Here is an 18,620-nt window from a genome sequence, read left to right as displayed (position 1 = left end):
TGGAGCCATACCTCCAGTCTATTTTTCTCTGGTTATTTTGGAGACAAGGTCACATGAACTATTTGCCCAGACTGGTAACTTCCAGCTCAGTGGTATCACTCTGTATCACCTGGTATAAGAATTCCTTTTCTTGGAAGTAATACTCCAGTCTGGGCATGGTTGCTCACACCTGTAATCCTAACTATTAGTGATGTGAAGATCATGAGGATTGCAGTTCAAGGTCAATCTTGGCAAAAGATTAGCAAGGGCCCATTTCAACCATTGCATGCATCTGTCTTCTTATGCTAAATGGGGAAACACAAATAGAAGGACAGAGGTTCAGGTTGGCCTGGGCAAAAAGGGAGACCCTACCTCAAAAACTAAAGCAGGTCGGAGACTTGGCTCAAGTGGTAGAGAATCTGCCTAGCAACTGTCCAAGTCCTGATCAGGTTCATCCTTGGTACCACCAAAAAAAAAAGGCAAACAAAAACCTAACCAACATAAAAATAATTGCTGTTGTGGCTCAAGTGGTAGAATATCTGCCTAGCTATGCAGGGCCCTGACTACAACCTCCAGTACAACCAAACAAACAAAAAACAAAAACAAACTAAGACATGTAGGGTAACTACCAAGGCAGGGGAAGTAGGAGGATAGCAGTTTAAGACCAATCTGGGCAAAGGGTATTGAGACCTTGTCTCAAAAACAAGCTGGAAGGGGGGTGCTGGTGACTTACACCTATAATTCTACCTACTTGAGAGACTGAGATTAGGATAATTGTGGTTGCAGGACAGCCAGGGCAAGAAAGTTTGTGAGACCCTTTCTTAAGAAAAAAGCTGGGTATGGTGGCTTACAACTGTCATCCCAGGGATAGCAGGAACCTTAAAAGAAGAATACCATGGTCCAGGCTGACCTGAGCAAAAAAAGTTATCTCAAAAATGACCACAGTAGATAGGACTGGAGACATGGATCAACTGGTAGAATGCCTCCCTAGCTAGGGTAAAGTTCTGAGTTCAAACCCCAGTGCAGAAAAAAATAAAAACAAGCAAAACCAAGCTGGGTGTGGTGGCACATGCCTGAGGTCCCAGTTTCTCAGGAGGAAGAGGATCAGAGGTGGTCTGAGAAAATGAGACCTTTTCTGAAAAACAAACAAAATATAAGGAATAAGAGCCTGGCTTAAGTTGCAGAGGCCTTGAATTCAATCCCTAGTATAGCCATAAAGAAAGAAAAAAACAAAACAACAAGAAAAATCTAAGACCTCTAAACCAGCACAGCACAAGGTTAAAGGAACAAGAAGCAAAAATTTTGCCAGTAGATCACAAGGGGTAATAGAGGTACAATTTCCATTTCCATCCCTTAAGTCTTGGCTATGGGAGACACTCCACAACGTATTGGATATAGACAGCCTACTGGAGAATTTTTTCCCAATACAGCAAAATTCTGTCTCTGATTTTTTGTTTTGTTCTGTTGCTAGTACTCATGCTTACTAGGCAGGCACCATACAACTTGAGCCCTTTGACAGCCCTGTTTTTGTGTTGCATATTTTTGAGATAGAGTCTGCCAAAATATTGGCCTGGCAATGCTTTGAACCTCAGTCTTCCTGAGTTCTGCCTGCTGAGTAGCTAGGATTACAGGTATGAGTATTGGTGCTCAGCTGCTTGAATTTTCAAAAGGCCATTCCTGTATTCAAGATGGTAAGGAGCATGGTAAGATGGCAAATTTCATGAGTGCAAGCTGTGGCCACAAGTCATTTGAAGGTAAAGGAGTTCCTTGACCAGTAAGTATGCTGTGCAGAATATCACGAGGATAGGTAAGTCACTGTGTAAGTCCACAGATGATAGCTTCAGCAGAAGCAGTATCTGTAGGGAAGGCAAATTTTTTTCTTTATTCATATATTCATATGTACATACATTGTTTGGGTCGTTTCTCCCTCCTGCCCTTGCCCACACTCCCCTCACTCCCTCGTTTCCAGGCAGAACCTATTCTGCCCTTTTCTCCAATTTTGTTGAATAGAAGACATAAAATAATAAGAAGAAAGACAACTCATTTTTGTTAATTGAGATAAGGATATATATATGGAAATATTCCTAGCATTGCTTCCATGCACAAGTGTATTACAACCCTAATTGATTCATCTCTACCTGACCTCTTCACTACTTCCCAGTCACTTTACCATATTCACGTCTGTCACTTTAAGGTTACTGTATTAGGTCCTCTGCAGTGGGGACATCAAATACTTTCAAGTTTTGGGTTTCCTACCTATCCCCATTCCTCCCACATGTGCTCTCCTATCAGTGTGTGACCCAATTCCAACAACATTACTGCCTTTGCCCTAGATCTAAAGTCTGCATAGGAGGGAGAACATATGATTTTTGGTCTTCTGAACCTGGCTAATTTTGCTCAGGATGATGTTCTTGAGTTCCATCTATTTAATTGTGAATGATAAGATTTCATTCTTCTTCATGGCTGAGTAAAATTATTTTGTGTACCACATTTTTTAATGCATTCGTCAGTGGTGGGGCATCTTCGCTGTTTCCATAACTTGGCTATTATGAATAGTGTTGCAATAAATATGGGTGTGCAGGTGCCTCTGGAGTAACCTGAATCGCATTCATTTGGGTATATTGCTAGGCATGGGATTGATGGATCATATGTTTACTTTGTTAAGAAGCACTGAGGTTAGTCCCATAGGTTTTCAGTAGTTTTAACTGGTTCATTATTTGTAGATTCAAGTTGTTTTACTACTAAGATAGTTGTCTCATCCTTCTGACACTTACATTAGAATGTTCTTTTTCAAGGTTTCATAAAGAGACTTCTCTCCTTTATTCCCATATAGAGATGTGCATTTTCTAAACACTTTGGAGCCACTGTCAAATGCTTTGAAGATAAATGTATCCAGTTTTACCATTATCCCTGTGCTGCTGCAGCTGGCATGTTACAGGATTTCAGCCTCATTATCCCTTTGTGTAGAAGACATTAACCAAGCTCCTGAGAGATGTAAGTTTACTACAGATAATTGTTTTAATCTTTTGAGTAGGTGTTTATTTTAAAAAGCACATGTAAATTCTCTTAGAGCTATTTTGTTAATATTAAAAGTTAACATTATACAACCCTGGTAATTCAGGTCCCTTTGCCATGGTTCTTTGTGGGGAAATGTGTTATTAACAACTTGTTTAAAATTAATTCCAGTTATTTCCTCAGATATTTAACTTTTTTCCAAATAAAAGTTAAAATTGGCATGGCAGCATGTGCTTGCCATTCTCAGTGACAATGAGAAGCATAAAAATGGAAAGATTGTGTCGAGGACTGCCTGGGCAAAAACAGTAAGAAGATATTTAAAAAAAAAAAAACAGAGAAAAAAGTGCTAGCAGTATGGCTCAAGTGACAGAGCACCTGCCTATCAAGTGCAAAAAACCTAAATTCAAGCTCCAGTACTGCCAACCATTCCCCACCAAAACAAGAAGTACTGTACAAAGACACATAGAGTTATCACTGTTTCTAATATGCACTGTAAAGCAATTGATTCAAAGGGTAAACACTACTGAGTGTCTTTTACCTGAAAAAGTGAAATACTACAAAGCTTACAGGAGCAGCAAATGCTTCTTAAATTCCTGGGAGATGTAAAGTCTCTGCAGTGCTTCATCTATCTTGGCTGTTTGTAATTTGCAGTGGTGCTTTTTTCCTTTCTTTTCCCAATGGTATTTTATAATTTATTGAAAATTCTTATATGTTTGAGTTTTATCTGCAACTACTTTGTCATTAAACAAAGATCTTCTGGTTTTTCACTACATGGATTTTTTAGTGAACATGTATATTTTGGGATCAATTTTTTCCTAGTGAACTAAATTTCTAATCTTATTGTGAAATTTCCATGTTTGATTGAATCGTCTTTATGTCACTTCTTGCTTACCTAACTGCTTTTTAGCTTTTACCTGTGTTTAGCAACGTTATAAGTGTTTTTTCTGTCTTTTCCAGGTTTATGACAAGCAAATACAGCTACTGTAGGCAAAACCTTAAGTAATTTTGAACAGTTAGACTATATGACCTTATTTTATCTTTTTTGTACTAATATTTCATCTACAGTCCAAATTATTTTATGTTCACAAATGTAATCATGTCTTTACTTTCTGTAGAAACTTAAGTTATAGGTAAGACAAACCAAAATTTCATATCCTATTTAGGCCAATAAATAAGTGATTTGAAGTTTTTAAATTATTTTGAATTTCACATATTTAAATCTGTACACTGTGGTGTTTATTATTTATATAGTGAATGATTTCTATACATTCATCAACTAGGATGACAGTCATCAGTGCTGATCATATTCTGGGTGGCATAACACACTTGGCCAACCAACAAAATCCTGTGTGTGCAGGTGTGTATGTGAATGAGTGTGTATATCTGTGTATGTGTTTGAATGAGAGTGTGTTTGTGAGTGTATGAGTATGTATGTGTGAGTGTGAGGGTGTAAGTGTTAGTATCTCTGTGAGTGTGTATATTAATGTGTGTGTGTATGTGAGTATATGAAATTTTGCAAGTGTATGAAATTGTGTGAGAGTTTGTGTGTATTTCTGAATGTGTGTGGTTATTTGTACGTGTGTGAATGGATGTGAGTGTGTGTATGAATTGATGTGAATCACTGTATGTGGGTAAGTGTGTGAATATATGTGTGAGTGTATGTGTGTATGATGATATGTGTGGGTGACTTGTGTGATTGTGTGTCCATGTGTGTGGGAGAGTGTATGTAAGTGTGTATGTAATGTGCAAGTGTGTGACTGTGTGTGTGTGTATGTGTGAGTTTGCATGTGTGTGAGTATGTTTATGTGTGTATGTGAGTTGTGTGTGTATGACTGAGTGTGTATGAGTGTGAGTTTTTATGTGTGTATGTTTCATTGTGTGTGTATTATGTGTATATGTGTGTCTGTGTAAGTGTGTTTGCATATGTATACATGTAAGTTTGCATGAGTGTGCATGTTTCAGAGTGTATGCATGTATGTATATGTGATTTACAGTGCATGATTTTGCAAGTGTGTAGTTATGTGAGTGCATGTATGTGTGTGAGTTTATAATTGTGAATATGTGTGTATGTGAGAGGATATTTGTGTGAGTGTATGTGTGTGAGGGTGAAAATGTATGTGTGAATGTGTATGTGTATGTGAATGTCTGTTGGCATGTGAGATATTCATGGTAGTATTTGCACTCCACCTGTCTCTGTTAAGTGAGTTCAGTTGATTCAGCAAGGCTATTTATGAGCCACACTTTTGAACAATATTACCAAAAGTAGACTGTGTGTAGCATGGGACTTTCTATGTCAAACTGTATTCCTTCTACTGTGAGTACAAAGATAATACATTCTGGTGCCTTTACCTGAGGATATTGGATGAGGATGAAAAAAAATAGATAGTTAACATGGAATGGCATAAATGCTAAAAAAGACGTACTTACATAAGAAACATTTACATCTTTATTGTAGAAACAGAGATTTTATACTATAGTGTCCAGAGCTAGAGGCTCCCCCCACTAGAAAAAATCCCATTGTGGATTTAGCAGGATAAGGAAGAGTTTATTTATCATATTAAGGGAAAACTGTAGAAAAGTAAATGCAGAATTTTAAATAATTCATACTAACCTTTTCAGCATTCACTTGCAATAGACAACCCTGTTTGATTGGGATTTGATTCTTTTTAGCATTAAGGGAGGGTGAAATGGAAATTAAAAAAAAATAACCAAGATGACTTATTTTTCTGTTATATTGTCAGCTTTTATAAAGAAATTTGTGTAATTGCTACTGAAGTATGTAGGTTTTGTGAGTGCCTTTAGTCACATAGTTGTCCTTTGTTGACTTATTTATAGGTCCCAAAAGAATATATTTCTATTATCTCTTTTGTTAAGATGTAAACACTGTTAAAATAATTTTCAACTTAAAAAATAGATATATTACCTAATATTCTTTGAAAGATCTTCAATTGTATATTTTGGAAAAAGTAGGTATAAGACATGAAATGCTAACATTCTAGTTTGAGTTAGTGATATATGAGCAACTGAACTTAGTTCCATGGGGTTTTAGTAGTTTTATCAGGTCCTTTATATATAGATACAAATTGTTTTACTACTAAGGTAAAGAGAGTTGTTTCACCTTTCCAACCTTTACATTTGAATGTTCTTTTTTCAAGGTTTCATGAAGAGACCTCTCCTTTATTCCCATGTAGCAATGTACATTTTCTAAGGACCTTGGAAGCCACTGTCAAATGCTGTGAAGAGAAATGTATCCAGATGAACATTATCCCTGTGCTGCAGCAGCTGGCATGTTTCTGGATCTCAGCCACTTCTTTATCCAGAAGATATTGACCATGCTCTGAGAGATGTAAGTTTAAAACAGGTAATAGTTTTAATCTTTTGTCAAGGTGTTTATTTAGAATAACACATGCAAATTCTCTGAATGTTATTTGCTTGTATTAATAGTTAACATTATTGAATCCTGGTAGTTCAGGTACCTTCACCATGGAACTTAGTGGGGAAATGTGTTATTAACAATTTGGTTGAAATTAATTCCAAAATTAATTTCATTAAAAATTCAGCTTTTTATCCAAAAAATGTTAAATTTGGCATGGCAGTGTGTGCCATGAGTTATATGTAAGAAAAACTGAAACTTCATATTGTATTTAGGTGAATAAATAAGTGATTTGAAGTTTTAAAGTATTTTGAATTACACATATGTAAATCAGCACACTCTAATGGGGATTAGGCATGTAGTGAAATATTTCCATAAGTGAATCCACTAAGATGACACTGTTCAGAGTTGATTATATGCTGGGTGACATAATAAACTTGGTTTTATTGACACAAAATAAAACCCTGTGGGTCAGTGTGTGTGAATGTGTGTATATATGTGTGAGAATGTGTGTGAATGTGTTAGTGAATATATGTGTGAGTGCCTTGAGTTTGAGTGTGAGTGTGAGTCTGTATGTATATGTGTTTGAGTGTGCTTGTTAGCATGTTTGTGTGTTTCTGTTGTTAACTTATTTATAGGTCTTAAAAATATATTCCTATTATCATTTTTTATAATACTTAAAAAATTTTGTAATAATGTTCAACTTAAGAAATAACTACATTACCAAATATTTTGTAATGTTAAACTTAAAAAATATTCATATTACCAAATATTTTTAAATAAACTTCTATTTTACATTTCTGACAAGGTAGGTAAAAGAACATGAAATACTAACTTGCCAGTTTTAATTAGTGATATATATAGCACTCACATTAGTTTCATAGGTTTTCGGTAGTTTTAGCTGTTTCTTTATTTGTAGGTTAAAATTGTTTTACTACTAAGGTATATGTCTCAAACTTCCAAACCACATTTGAATGTTCCTTTCCATGGTTTCATGAAGAGACTTCTCTCTTTTCTTCCCATCTAGTGATGTGCATTTATAAACACCTTGGAGCCACTGTTAAATGCTGTGAAGAGAAATGGACCCAGATGTACTATTATCCCTGTGCTGCAGGAACTGGCACTTTTCAGAATTTCAGGCACTTCTTTTGTCTTTGTCCAGAATACATTTACCAAGCTCCTGAGATATGTAAGTTTACAACAGATAATAGTTTTAATCTTTTGTCGAGGTTTTTATTTAAAATAACACATGTAAATTCTCTGAGTGCTGGTTTTCTTTTATTAATAGTTCACATTATACAATCCTGGTTATTCAGATAACTTTGCCATGTGTCTTTGCAGGGAAATGTATTATTAACAATTTTGCTGAAATTAATTCCAAAAAGTTATTTCCTCAGAAATTTAACTCTTTATCCAAAAAAAAGTTAAACTTAGCATGGCAGTGTGTGCCTGCCTTTCCCAGCGACAATGAGAAGCATAAAAATAGGAAGATTGTGTCCAACCCTGACTGGCCAAAACAAACAAGACAATATTTCAAGAATAACAAGAGAATAAAGTGTTGAAGGTATAGCTCAGGTGACAGAGCACCCACCTAGCAAGTGCAAAAACCCTGAATTCAAACCCCAGTATGGCAAAACCCTCCTCTAACCAAAAAAACCTACTGTACAAAGACACATAGTGTTATCACTGTTTCTAATGTGCAGTATAATGCAATTCATTAAAACAGTTACACTACTGAGTATTTTTTACCTGAAAAATGAAAGATTTCAAAGCTTACAGGAGTATCAAATACTTCTTAATGTCCTGAGAGATGTGACGTATTTGTTGTGCTTCATCTATCTTGGCTGTTTGTAATTTAGTGGTGTTTTCTCCTTTCTTTTCCCAGGGTTATTATATAATTTAATGAAAAATTTTATACATTTGAGTTTTATGTTATACAGGAAATATCAACTCTTCACTAATTTGTCCTTAAACAAAGATCTGCTTTTTCACTACTTGGATTTCTAGTGAAAATATATATTGTGTGATGTCTTTCTCCATAGTGAACTGAATTTCCAACCTTATTGAGAAATTTTCATATTTTATTCAATCATCTTTGTGTCACTTATTGCTTACCCAATTGCTTTCAGCTTTTGTCTGTTACTTAGCAATGTTATCCGTGTTTTTTCTATCTTTTTCAGTTTTATCAAAGTCAAATATAGCTACTTTAGGCAAAACCTTAGGTAATTTTGTACAGTTAGACTTTATGATCTCACTGTGTGTCTTTTTTGTGCTATTATTTAATCTACAATCAAAATTATTTGATATTCACAAATGTAATCCTACGCTTTTACTTACTGTAGAAACTTAAGTTATTGGTGAGACAAACCAAAATTTCATATTATATTGTACATTATAAATTATCTGGTCAGCATCTCCAATGTAACCCCTTATACTGAGTATCAGCAACCCTTCCTTTATGTCCACCAAGCCACCTATCTTCAGAAAATATAGGCTAGGAGTTCATAATGCATAGAAAAACCCCATATGTATGTTTCTTTCAGAATTGCTTGTAGAACGTATTAGCACAATACCCTCTGATGTTCGTCTCCCAACACAATCCCCAAGCTCCACCATAATCAGACAGCAGTAACTATAGTGGAATTCAAAGACTTAAGGAAGACTATAGCCATTGAGAATGGTATCAGGGAGACAAATGCCTAGTTGGAATGGATCAAATATTCCATCTTCACTCATTTAGAGTGAAGATTGTTATGAATATGCATCAGGGGACTAGAACCCCATGTTGTCCCCTTTTCCCTGGGATGGACCCTGATGTTTTGGTATATATCGTTTCCCTCTTCCAAGATAAGACAGCCATGTGGCAATAGGTCTTGCAGGAGCTTGTCACTACTGTTCCCTTTGGTTAATGAATCTGAAAGGCTAAAGCCACCTCAGTCAGTCAAACCCCCACTTCAAAATTCTAACTACACTTAGTGCCTTTCTAGGTCAAAGGATAAATTGGAGGTCTGGGAAATGTAGCAGGGTGCAGTGAAGGCTGATCCTTTGAAGAGGTAGCCAATAAAACATCTCTAGCTGTTGCTAGGGCACACATCAGGTGATATTGAGATGGACCTTTACTTTAGATTCTTCCAGTCAAATGGAGTGGCACTTGTACTTTAGTCCAATTGACTTTCCCTTTCCCTTTGGCATTTCAAAGTCCCAAACCCTCTCTGACTAAGAGGAAATAAAAACAATATCTTACTTCACTTTATGAGCCATTCAACTCTCACAATTATATAGATGCCATTGAGGTCCCACAAGGAGCTCCCAATGAATTCAAAGCAAGAAATCAAATAGTGGCAGGCTTTGAATCAGCATTCTTTTGGTTGTATATGATCAATAAAAATGTGGACTGGATTAATTACATCTGGTATGAACAAGAGAGGTTCATGAACTACATTCAAGATGCATTAAAGGGAATGACAGGTCAGTTAGTAAAATGGCATGGGAAAACTGAATGGCTCTGAACATTTTTCTAGCAGAGAAAGGGGAGGGGATGTCCTATTGGATGTGAATGTTGTACATACATCTCTAACAATACAGCCACAGATGGAACTAAAACCAAGGATCTCCAGCCTGGAGAGCTCTATTGAATGAACCAACCAAAAGGTCAGGGATAAATAACTACTTTACTAGCTGGTTGGAATAGTGGTTTGGAAAATGGAAGGGAGTAATGGCCTCAATTCTAACTTCCCTCATTGTTGTAAATGGAACCCTCACCTTAATTGGGTGTGTATTATTCTCTGTATACAAAGATTGAAAATTTGGGTCATAGAAACTGCTCTAGCTAAACAAATTTCTGTGTCACTCCAGCTGTTGTTAAACACAGCTGAGATAGAAAGTAAATTTATGTTAAAGGAGTTTGAAGAAAAGAATATGAAGCAAACAGGGGTAAATTTTGAGAAAATAGTCTTTTTCTATCAATGTGCATGTCACCATTTTAATTGCTTGTATTTATGGCTTCTTTGGACATTTCTGTCCTCTCATGGTTTTGTTTGCTTTCATCTTCTGTGTGCATAATTCCTTGTATAATCCACTATCCTGGTGGTCATATTTTAGTTTCTATTTATTGTAGAAGACTTTTATTTCTCCATCAATTTTGAGTGATAGTTTTGCTGGGTAGAGTATCCTTGGTCTGAAATTATTTTCTTTCAGTGCCGAAATACCTCTCTCCTTGACCTTCTTGCTTTTAAGGTTTCTGTTGAGAATTTGCTGTTATTTTGATGGGTTTACATTTATAAGGTATTTGTTTTTATCTCTCTTACAGTCTTCAAAATTCTTTCTCTGTTGTCTGTGCTAGTTGATTTAATGATTATATACCATGGAGAGGTTCTATTTTGGTCAAGTCTGTTTGGTGTCCTGGAGGCTTCATGTACCTGAATGGGCAAAACTATCTTGAGATTTGGGAAATGTTCTGTTACTATTTTGTTGAATATGTTATATATCCTTTTGGCTTGCACCTCTTCTCCTTTGTAAATGCCCATGATTCTCAGGGTTGGTTTTTTGATGGAGTCTCTGAGTTCCTGTATATTCCTTTCACAGCTCTTGAGTTTTTGATTATGACTTTTTTCTCTAATATCTATTTTATCTTGAACTCTGTGATTCTGTCTTCAACTTGTTCTACTCTGCTGGAGTGACCTTCCACTGTGCTTTTCGTTTGACTAAAGGGACTTTTTATTTACAGGATTTCCATTTGATTTTTTTCTCTGAGATTTTCCAGATCAACTACTCTTTTATATCTTGTGTTTTCTTCTTTACTTCATATACTTCTTCCTTTATAGTGTCCTTTGTTTTACTTTGCTATTTGTTAAAGTCCTCTCTGAGTTAATTTAGATGTTTCTGTGTGTTCACAAGTTTTTTATTTGTGGTGTCTTGAAATATCTTCAGTGCATCTTGTACTTTCTGGTTAACCCTGTCTCATAGCTTCTCAATGTGTTTCTCAGTGATCTCTTCCATGATTTCCTCTTTGAGAGATTTTAAAGGGCACCACTGAGCTCATTAGTGATATTTATCATTATTTTCTTTGGGTCAGGAACTGGGTATCCATTTTCATCTTTTCTTATTTAATCCTCCATTAAATTGATTTTTTGAGTAGTGTAGTTTCCTTCCCTTCTTCCCCCCATCAACCTAATTGGTGCTATGAAATTATGTTCTTGATTGACTACTTGGTGGTTTTAATTGCCTGTTTTCTTTCCCCTGATTTGATGTTTGTATTATGACTGGCTTAGTTTTTAGATAGGTTGAAGTGCTATTTCTGTCCCTGGCCTGGAGATGTAAATTAGCAATAACAAAGTCACAGGTTCAATGCCAGACCAGTTGTTTACATATTATATAGAATCCCCCTTAGTGATAATAATTGTAAAAAGTGGGAGTTGGGTGGGTATTGTTTATTTGGCTACAGGTTGAAACTGGGATAGTTAGTAAAGGTGGTGCTAAAAGGGGAAACTGAAAGAGCTATGGGGGCTGCTGGGTGTTATGGCCCTTGTGTGTGATTATGTGTATTTCCACTGTTGTAATGGAGGGTACTTATGTCAGTGACTGCAGGGGGTATAGGGAGTGTATGGTTTGTATGGTAATCGAGTCAATAGGTGGCGAATGTGTAGGAGGGAGAGGAAATGTGGGGACAGGTTGGGGAATGATAGGAGGCGAAGGCAAATATAGTGAAAAGAGTGGATGAGAAGGGGCAGAAAGGGTAGTTGGAGGGGAGAAAAATGTATTGCAGCACAAGAAAATGAGAGAAAGTGAAGGGGGTATGAATAGGGAGAAGAAAATAATAATAGAAAAGCTAATACTACAAAAAAACCCAGATACAACAACAAAATGTACAGACTACTCAGTAAAATTTCTGGACTTATTGGTTTGGCATCCAGTCCTGATATTGGTGCTTGGTATTCTGGGCTTTGTGGGGAAGGGTGCTGTCCCTCTGGTCAGACAGCTTGGGAAGAGATGGCTGTTTTTCAGCATTCCTTGGTCTTATGATCTGTCCATTACAAGCAGAAGCTCTGAATTAGTCTCACCAGATGACTAGCTTGTGAGTGGTATTTGGTTTCTTCTGTTCACAGGGCAGGTTGTAATTGAGACCTGAAGTTACTCACTGCCAGCTTGTCCAAGGTGGTCTTATTTGTTGTTCTATTCACAAAGTGGCAGCTGCATTGCCCTTCCAGTGCAACTCTGTCTGGTCAGTTCCTGCCCCAGCAAGGTGGAGCAATTCAGTTTTGAGAACCACCATCAGTCCCACCAAACTAGCTCAGCAATCCACCATGGCCCTGTTTTGAGCCTCCACTCTCAGCCTTTATGTCTCAGCCCACCTCTGCTAAGTGATAGTCCAGCTCTTTGGGAGTTGGTTTGTCACACCACCTGGTTCTTAGCCCTTGTTCCTTGTCTTACCTTAGTTCACTGAGAGCACATCTCCTTGTGCCACTGGCATTCTTAGAGGCAGGATCAGTGTTCCACTCCACCCCCACTGTCAGTGTTTTTCTACAATTCCCTTTTTATGCTTTTCAGTTTTGTTTGGGGGGGTGTTCAATATGCCCAGGGGTTGCTCTGGATTATGTCCTCAGGTGGAGGTTAGGGGAGTCACATGCAGTGCATGTTGCTCACCTGTTGGGTCTGCAGGTTATGCAGGCAGCTTTGAAAGTGGATGATGGGGAGAACTGGCATGGCTCTTTTCTCAAGGCAGATACTTATTGGGACTGGGTTCCATCCAGCAGGGTGTAGATATGCTTTACATGGGTTACAGGTTCAGGGTGTTGCAGGGTTTGATTCTGATTGAATCTATATCTTCTACTCATTAAAAAAAGGGAGAAACAGCCAGGGGGCTTTTCCCAGGGCAGACACACAATATTGGCTGTGCCACTCCAGGATTTTCCTGCTATTAGGTGCACTTCCAAGCTACATTAAGGAACAGTCCTTGAATATTTTGTGTTCCTAATGTATTGGCAGTTGTTACTTTGGCTAGAAACAATCACAATTACCCAAGTGTATCTCCCACATCACACAGAGTTTTCTGGGGTTGTGGAGTTAAGGAATTTTGACTCCCTACCATAACTGTCATCTTAGGTCTCCTCCAGATATGATAATACTTTAATAATTTAAACTAAACTTACATACACAGCACTTAGTGATGTACTTTTCAATTGCATAAAGTTAGTGAGTAGCAGCCACACATACAAATGGAATATTTCAGACTTAAAAATGCTATTGAGGAAATATCTATGACACTTAATGAAATTGAAGCAGCAATAAAATGTCTCCCAAAAAAGAAAAGTGCAGAACCTGATATAGTCTCAGCTGAATTCTACCAGATCTTCAAAGAAGAACTAATACCAACACTACTTAAACTTTTTCATAAAATAGAAAGGGAAGGGACAATGCCCAACTCATCTACAAAGCCAATCAATACTCATCCCCAAACCAGAAAAGGATAGATCCAAAAAGGAAAACTACAGGTCAATCTCCTTAATGAACATTGATGCAAAAATCCTGAAAATAATGACAAACTGAATCCAACAACATATCAGAAAGATCATTCACCTTGACCAATTTGGCTTCATTCCAGAGATGCAGGGAGAGTTCAACATATGCAAAGCAATAAAACTAATATAACACATTAATAGAAGCAAAGATAAAAACTATTAGATCATCTCAATAGATGCAAAAAAAGCCTTTGATAAGATTCAACACCACTTCATGATAAATGCTCTAAGAAAACTAGGAATAGAAGGAATGTACCTCAATGTAATAAAGGCTATACATGACAAACATATAGCCAGCATCATACTTAATGGGGACAACTAAACTCAGGAATGAGACAATGGTGCCTACTCTCCCCACTCACTCTGGAATTCCTAGACAGAGCAATAATGCAAGAAGAAGAAATAAAAGGAATACAAATAGGTAAAGAAACAGTCAAAATATCCCCACTTGCACATGAAAGGATCCTATTCCTCAATGACCCAAAAACACTCCCCCTCAAAACTCCTAGACAACATAAACAGAGTTAGAAAGTAGCAGGATACAAAATCAACTTACAAAAATCAGTGAACAAATTGAGAAAGAATATAGGAAAACAACTCCAGTTACAATAGCCTAAAAAACCCCACAAATCTGTAGGAGTAAACTTAACAAAGGACATAAATGACCTCTATAAGGAGAACTGCAAACCACTGAAGAAAGAGATCAAGAAGACTACAGAAGAAGGAAAGATCTCCCATGCTTATGGATTGGCAGAATCAACATAGTAAAAATGGTTATGCTATCAAAAGCAATCTATATGTTCAATAAAAATTCCCATCAAAATTCCAATGACATTTATCACAGATATTGAAAACCTACCCTAAAGTTCATTTGGAAACACAAAAGAACACTAAGAATCAAGACAATACTGAGCAAAAAGAGCAATCCTGGAGGTATCACAATACCCAACTTCAAACTATACTCCAGAATCATAGCAATAAAAACAGCATGTTACTGGCACAAAAACAGATATGAAGACCAGTGGAACAAAATAGAGGACCCGGATATGAATCCATACAACTATGCACTTGGTTATCTATTTTTTAAAAAAATTCTGTTTCTATACCTAAAATGCAATGAATTACATGAGTGTAAAATTGGGGAATGGTATTAGAGTGGGAACCTGTGGAGGGAGTCATGACAGGAGATAGAGAAGCAGGGACTGAATATGATCAAAGTACTTCATAAGCATGTATGAAAATACATTGAGGAATTCCATTAGTTTTTTTAAATGGGTAGAAAACAAGAGTAATACAGATGGTTGAATTTAACTAAAGTACATTATTCCCATGCATGCATGTAAAAACCACAGTGAAATCCCTTTGTACAACTGGTACATGCTGAAAAAGAGAGAGAATTTATTATTTATATTCTCTTGTGGAGAAATTTTCTAATTCTTTATTTGTTTGTACAATGATGCATATAGATAGATGGATATATATGTGAATATATTAGACGCACAATTAAAAAGCACATTCCTCATTGCATTTCAAAGTTAAATACAGGCTTTTCTATTGAAATAATTTATATTTTTCCTAGTTCCTAAAATAGGCATCAGATTTCTAAACAGAAAATTTCTCAGCCAGAGAGCCATACATTATGTATTCAGGTAGGTATAAGAAAACTAAGTTAATAAACTGAAAAATTAACTTGAATAAATTAGGAATAAACATTCAGAACAGAACTGTAGCTTTTTGTCAGCAACATGTGAACCAAAGTCAAAAATCTATTAAGATTAAGGCAGTTTTTTCTGTATGTATATAGTACAATGTGTTTCCCCCCAACACATTCATTTACCATTCACCTTTATTTAAAATGTATTGTCAAGCTGGAATACAAGCTTCCTCATTAAAAACAAAACAAACAAAAACAGATGTCATAGAAAGTTCCTTTTGTTTTAGAGTTTTCCTTATGCCTAGGAGCAGTATTTTCTTTTTGTCTTCACATCCTCAGTGTAAGAAGTTACCTAGACAATCATAAGACTTAGGCTACAAAACATGCCGACTGTCAGGGTGATAGCTGGTGTAAGGAATTACTCTCTTCTGCTGGAGTCAATTTGAGTGTTGGCAGTTTCCTAAGGAGGAAGCTGAGGGCTTTGGTAAAAATTGTCATCCATCTCTGAGACTAAGCCTAATGTAACTGTTTAGGATGTCATCACAAAAGTGACACAGGTTGGAGAGCTGTTTCAGATGTTCTTGTAACTGAAAGTTAGGAAACCATACTTTATAAAGAGGTGTAAGAAAACCAAACACATAGGCATCCAACGTAGAAGGCGTATCTCCAAAGAAAAACTGAGATGTTCCCAATCTGTTTCACAAAAGATTAAGGCACTCTTTGGCATCTCTGTATATCTGTGCTTCCATTTCTTGGATGTGACAGAGGGGAGCCTCTATTGTTGTCAGGAGAATCCTATTCAGTGCTCCTCTAGACATCCTTCCAGGAATGATTAAACTCAAGGGAAAAAGAATTTGTGAAGCAAGCCATGGTTTTGTACCAGCAAAGTAATTGTCACCCTCAACCCAGAATGTGTGAAGCACACAGGGAGAAGCTTCTCCTCAAGGAAAACAATGTAAGCCAGTGTATCCAGCCCTTGTTTAGCAAAAAGTTCATAATCAGTATTATATTTCTGTTTTCTTAAAAAATTAAGTATTTTTGCAGGCTGAAAAACTGGTACATCACCTCTTGGTCATCAGAAAGCTGTGACTTCATGATATGCTTCTTACGTAAGAATAAGAAGTTATGTCTATCACATTGAGTTTCAAGGGTGCCCAAAACAGTTTGCAGTAAAACATTTTAGACTGAGTCCATAATGCAAATGTGCAGAGCAGCTTTCCTTCATGGTCCCACCCCCAAGGACAGAGATGGCAGACAGTCAGGCTGGCTCCCTCCTCTTCTCTCAGTCCCAGATTGTGCTCCAACTTCCTGAGTTACAGAGACCATGTCCCCCCAGAGGTCCTGAGGATGCAAAGCTGGGTGAGTTTTTACCTCCACTACCCACATGGCTTTGCAAGCTAAGAAAATGTGAAGACAGGCAGAGTAGCCATGATGCTTCTGCCAGGCCAATCCAGGGTCACACGCCAGGTTGTGACTCACTGAAAAAAGTGAGCTCAAGGCAGGCACTGACCATAGTCCCAGCCTGCCATGATACCACAGTGCTATGGGGAAATGCGTGAAATGGCTATTTTTCTCATATCATATTATTTTTTCTTGAACCTTCCACATATATTAAGAAACACAAAGTGGTAACCATTAAAATCGGATTCACTCCTCACCAGAGTTTTGTTATTGCTTCTATTCTTATTAATCTTTGTTTAATGTCTTCCTTGGATAATTCTTAAATCTACATTATTTTTAAATTGGAATTTAAATTGGAATTCTTTGATTACCTTAAGGATGTTTTAAATTGGAATTCTTTGATTACCTTAAGGATGGTGTAGTAATAAATATGTGAAACCTTAAAAAGAAAAGAAAACTTAAAATCAAGAAAGGCATGGAGTGAGGTGTTTCTGGCACTGAAAGAAAACAACTTCAGCCCAAGGATACTCTACCCAGAGATATTATCATTCAAAATTGACAAAGCAATCAAAATCTTCCACAGTAAACAGAAACTAAAACCATCCATGACCATCAAGCCACCACAACAGGAGATTCTACAAGGAAATCTTCACACAGAAGATGAAAGCAAAGAAAACCATGTGTGGACTAGAAGTATTAAAATGCAGGAGAAGAAAAGACAAGTAATCAGAGAGTAGCAGTGACTTGGCTGCCTACAATCAAATCCTTAAACCACAAAACAACAAAATCATTACATATTTATCAATATTAACACTGAATGTCAATGGAGTCAACTATCCCAACCAAAGACCCTGTTTGGTAAAGTGGATTAAGAAGAAAGATCATACCATGTGTTGTTTACATGAGACCCATCTTATTGACAGAAATAAACACTGGCTTAGGGTGAAAGCCTGGAAGAAGATTTACGAAGTCAATGACCCCCAAAACCAGCCAAGAGTATCAATATTTATTTCAGACAAAGTAGATTTCAAACTTACATTGGTCAAATGAGACAAGAAGGTCACTTCATGACAATAAAAGTGGCAATGTGATTGATGTTATTACACAGGCACCTGCAAACCTATGATTATTGGAGCACTACTCGCAATAGCCAAGCTATGGAAACAACCAAGATGCCCCAGTACTGATGGATTAAGAAAATGTGGTAATTATACACAATTGAATTTTATTCAGCCACAAAGAATGAAATTTTGTCATTCACAGGTAAATGGATGGAACTGGATAGTACAATCTTAAGCGAAGTTTGTCAGGCTCAGAAGGACAAAAATTGCATGTACTCCCTCACATGCAGATTATAGACCTAAAACTAATGCAGTACCATTATTGGACATGGGTCGCACACTAAGGGGAGACTGCACACTGGAGGGATAGGCAATGGGAAGGAAACCAAATACTTGAATGTGGTTGATATGCTCACTGTATAAGAATGAATGTAGTAATCTTCAATGGGCAGGGGACACTATGTGAAGGGCACTAGGGAGTAGTGAAGAGGTCTGGTGAAGATGAACCAATTTGGGTGGTTTGGAAACATCACAAAGAATCTCCCTCTATAGCTATGTTTATCACAAACTAGCAAAAACACCATGTTTTCCTTATCTTTTATGCTTTTTATTCTACAAAA

At 36.8% G+C, this 18,620-nt stretch overlaps 1 pseudogene; it reads right to left on the bottom strand.

The window, feature by feature from the left end:
* Window positions 1-15,931: 15,931 nt before the first annotated feature.
* LOC109703323 (metaxin-3-like) lies at window positions 15,932-18,330 on the bottom strand (annotated as a pseudogene).
* Window positions 18,331-18,620: the final 290 nt, after the last annotated feature.

The sequence above is a fragment of the Castor canadensis genome, chromosome 18, assembly GCF_047511655.1.
Source record: "Castor canadensis chromosome 18, mCasCan1.hap1v2, whole genome shotgun sequence".
Taxonomy (NCBI): Eukaryota; Metazoa; Chordata; class Mammalia; order Rodentia; family Castoridae; genus Castor; species Castor canadensis.
The sequence above is the reverse complement of the archived record's forward strand: the minus strand, read 5'-3'. Positions and strand labels throughout refer to the sequence as shown.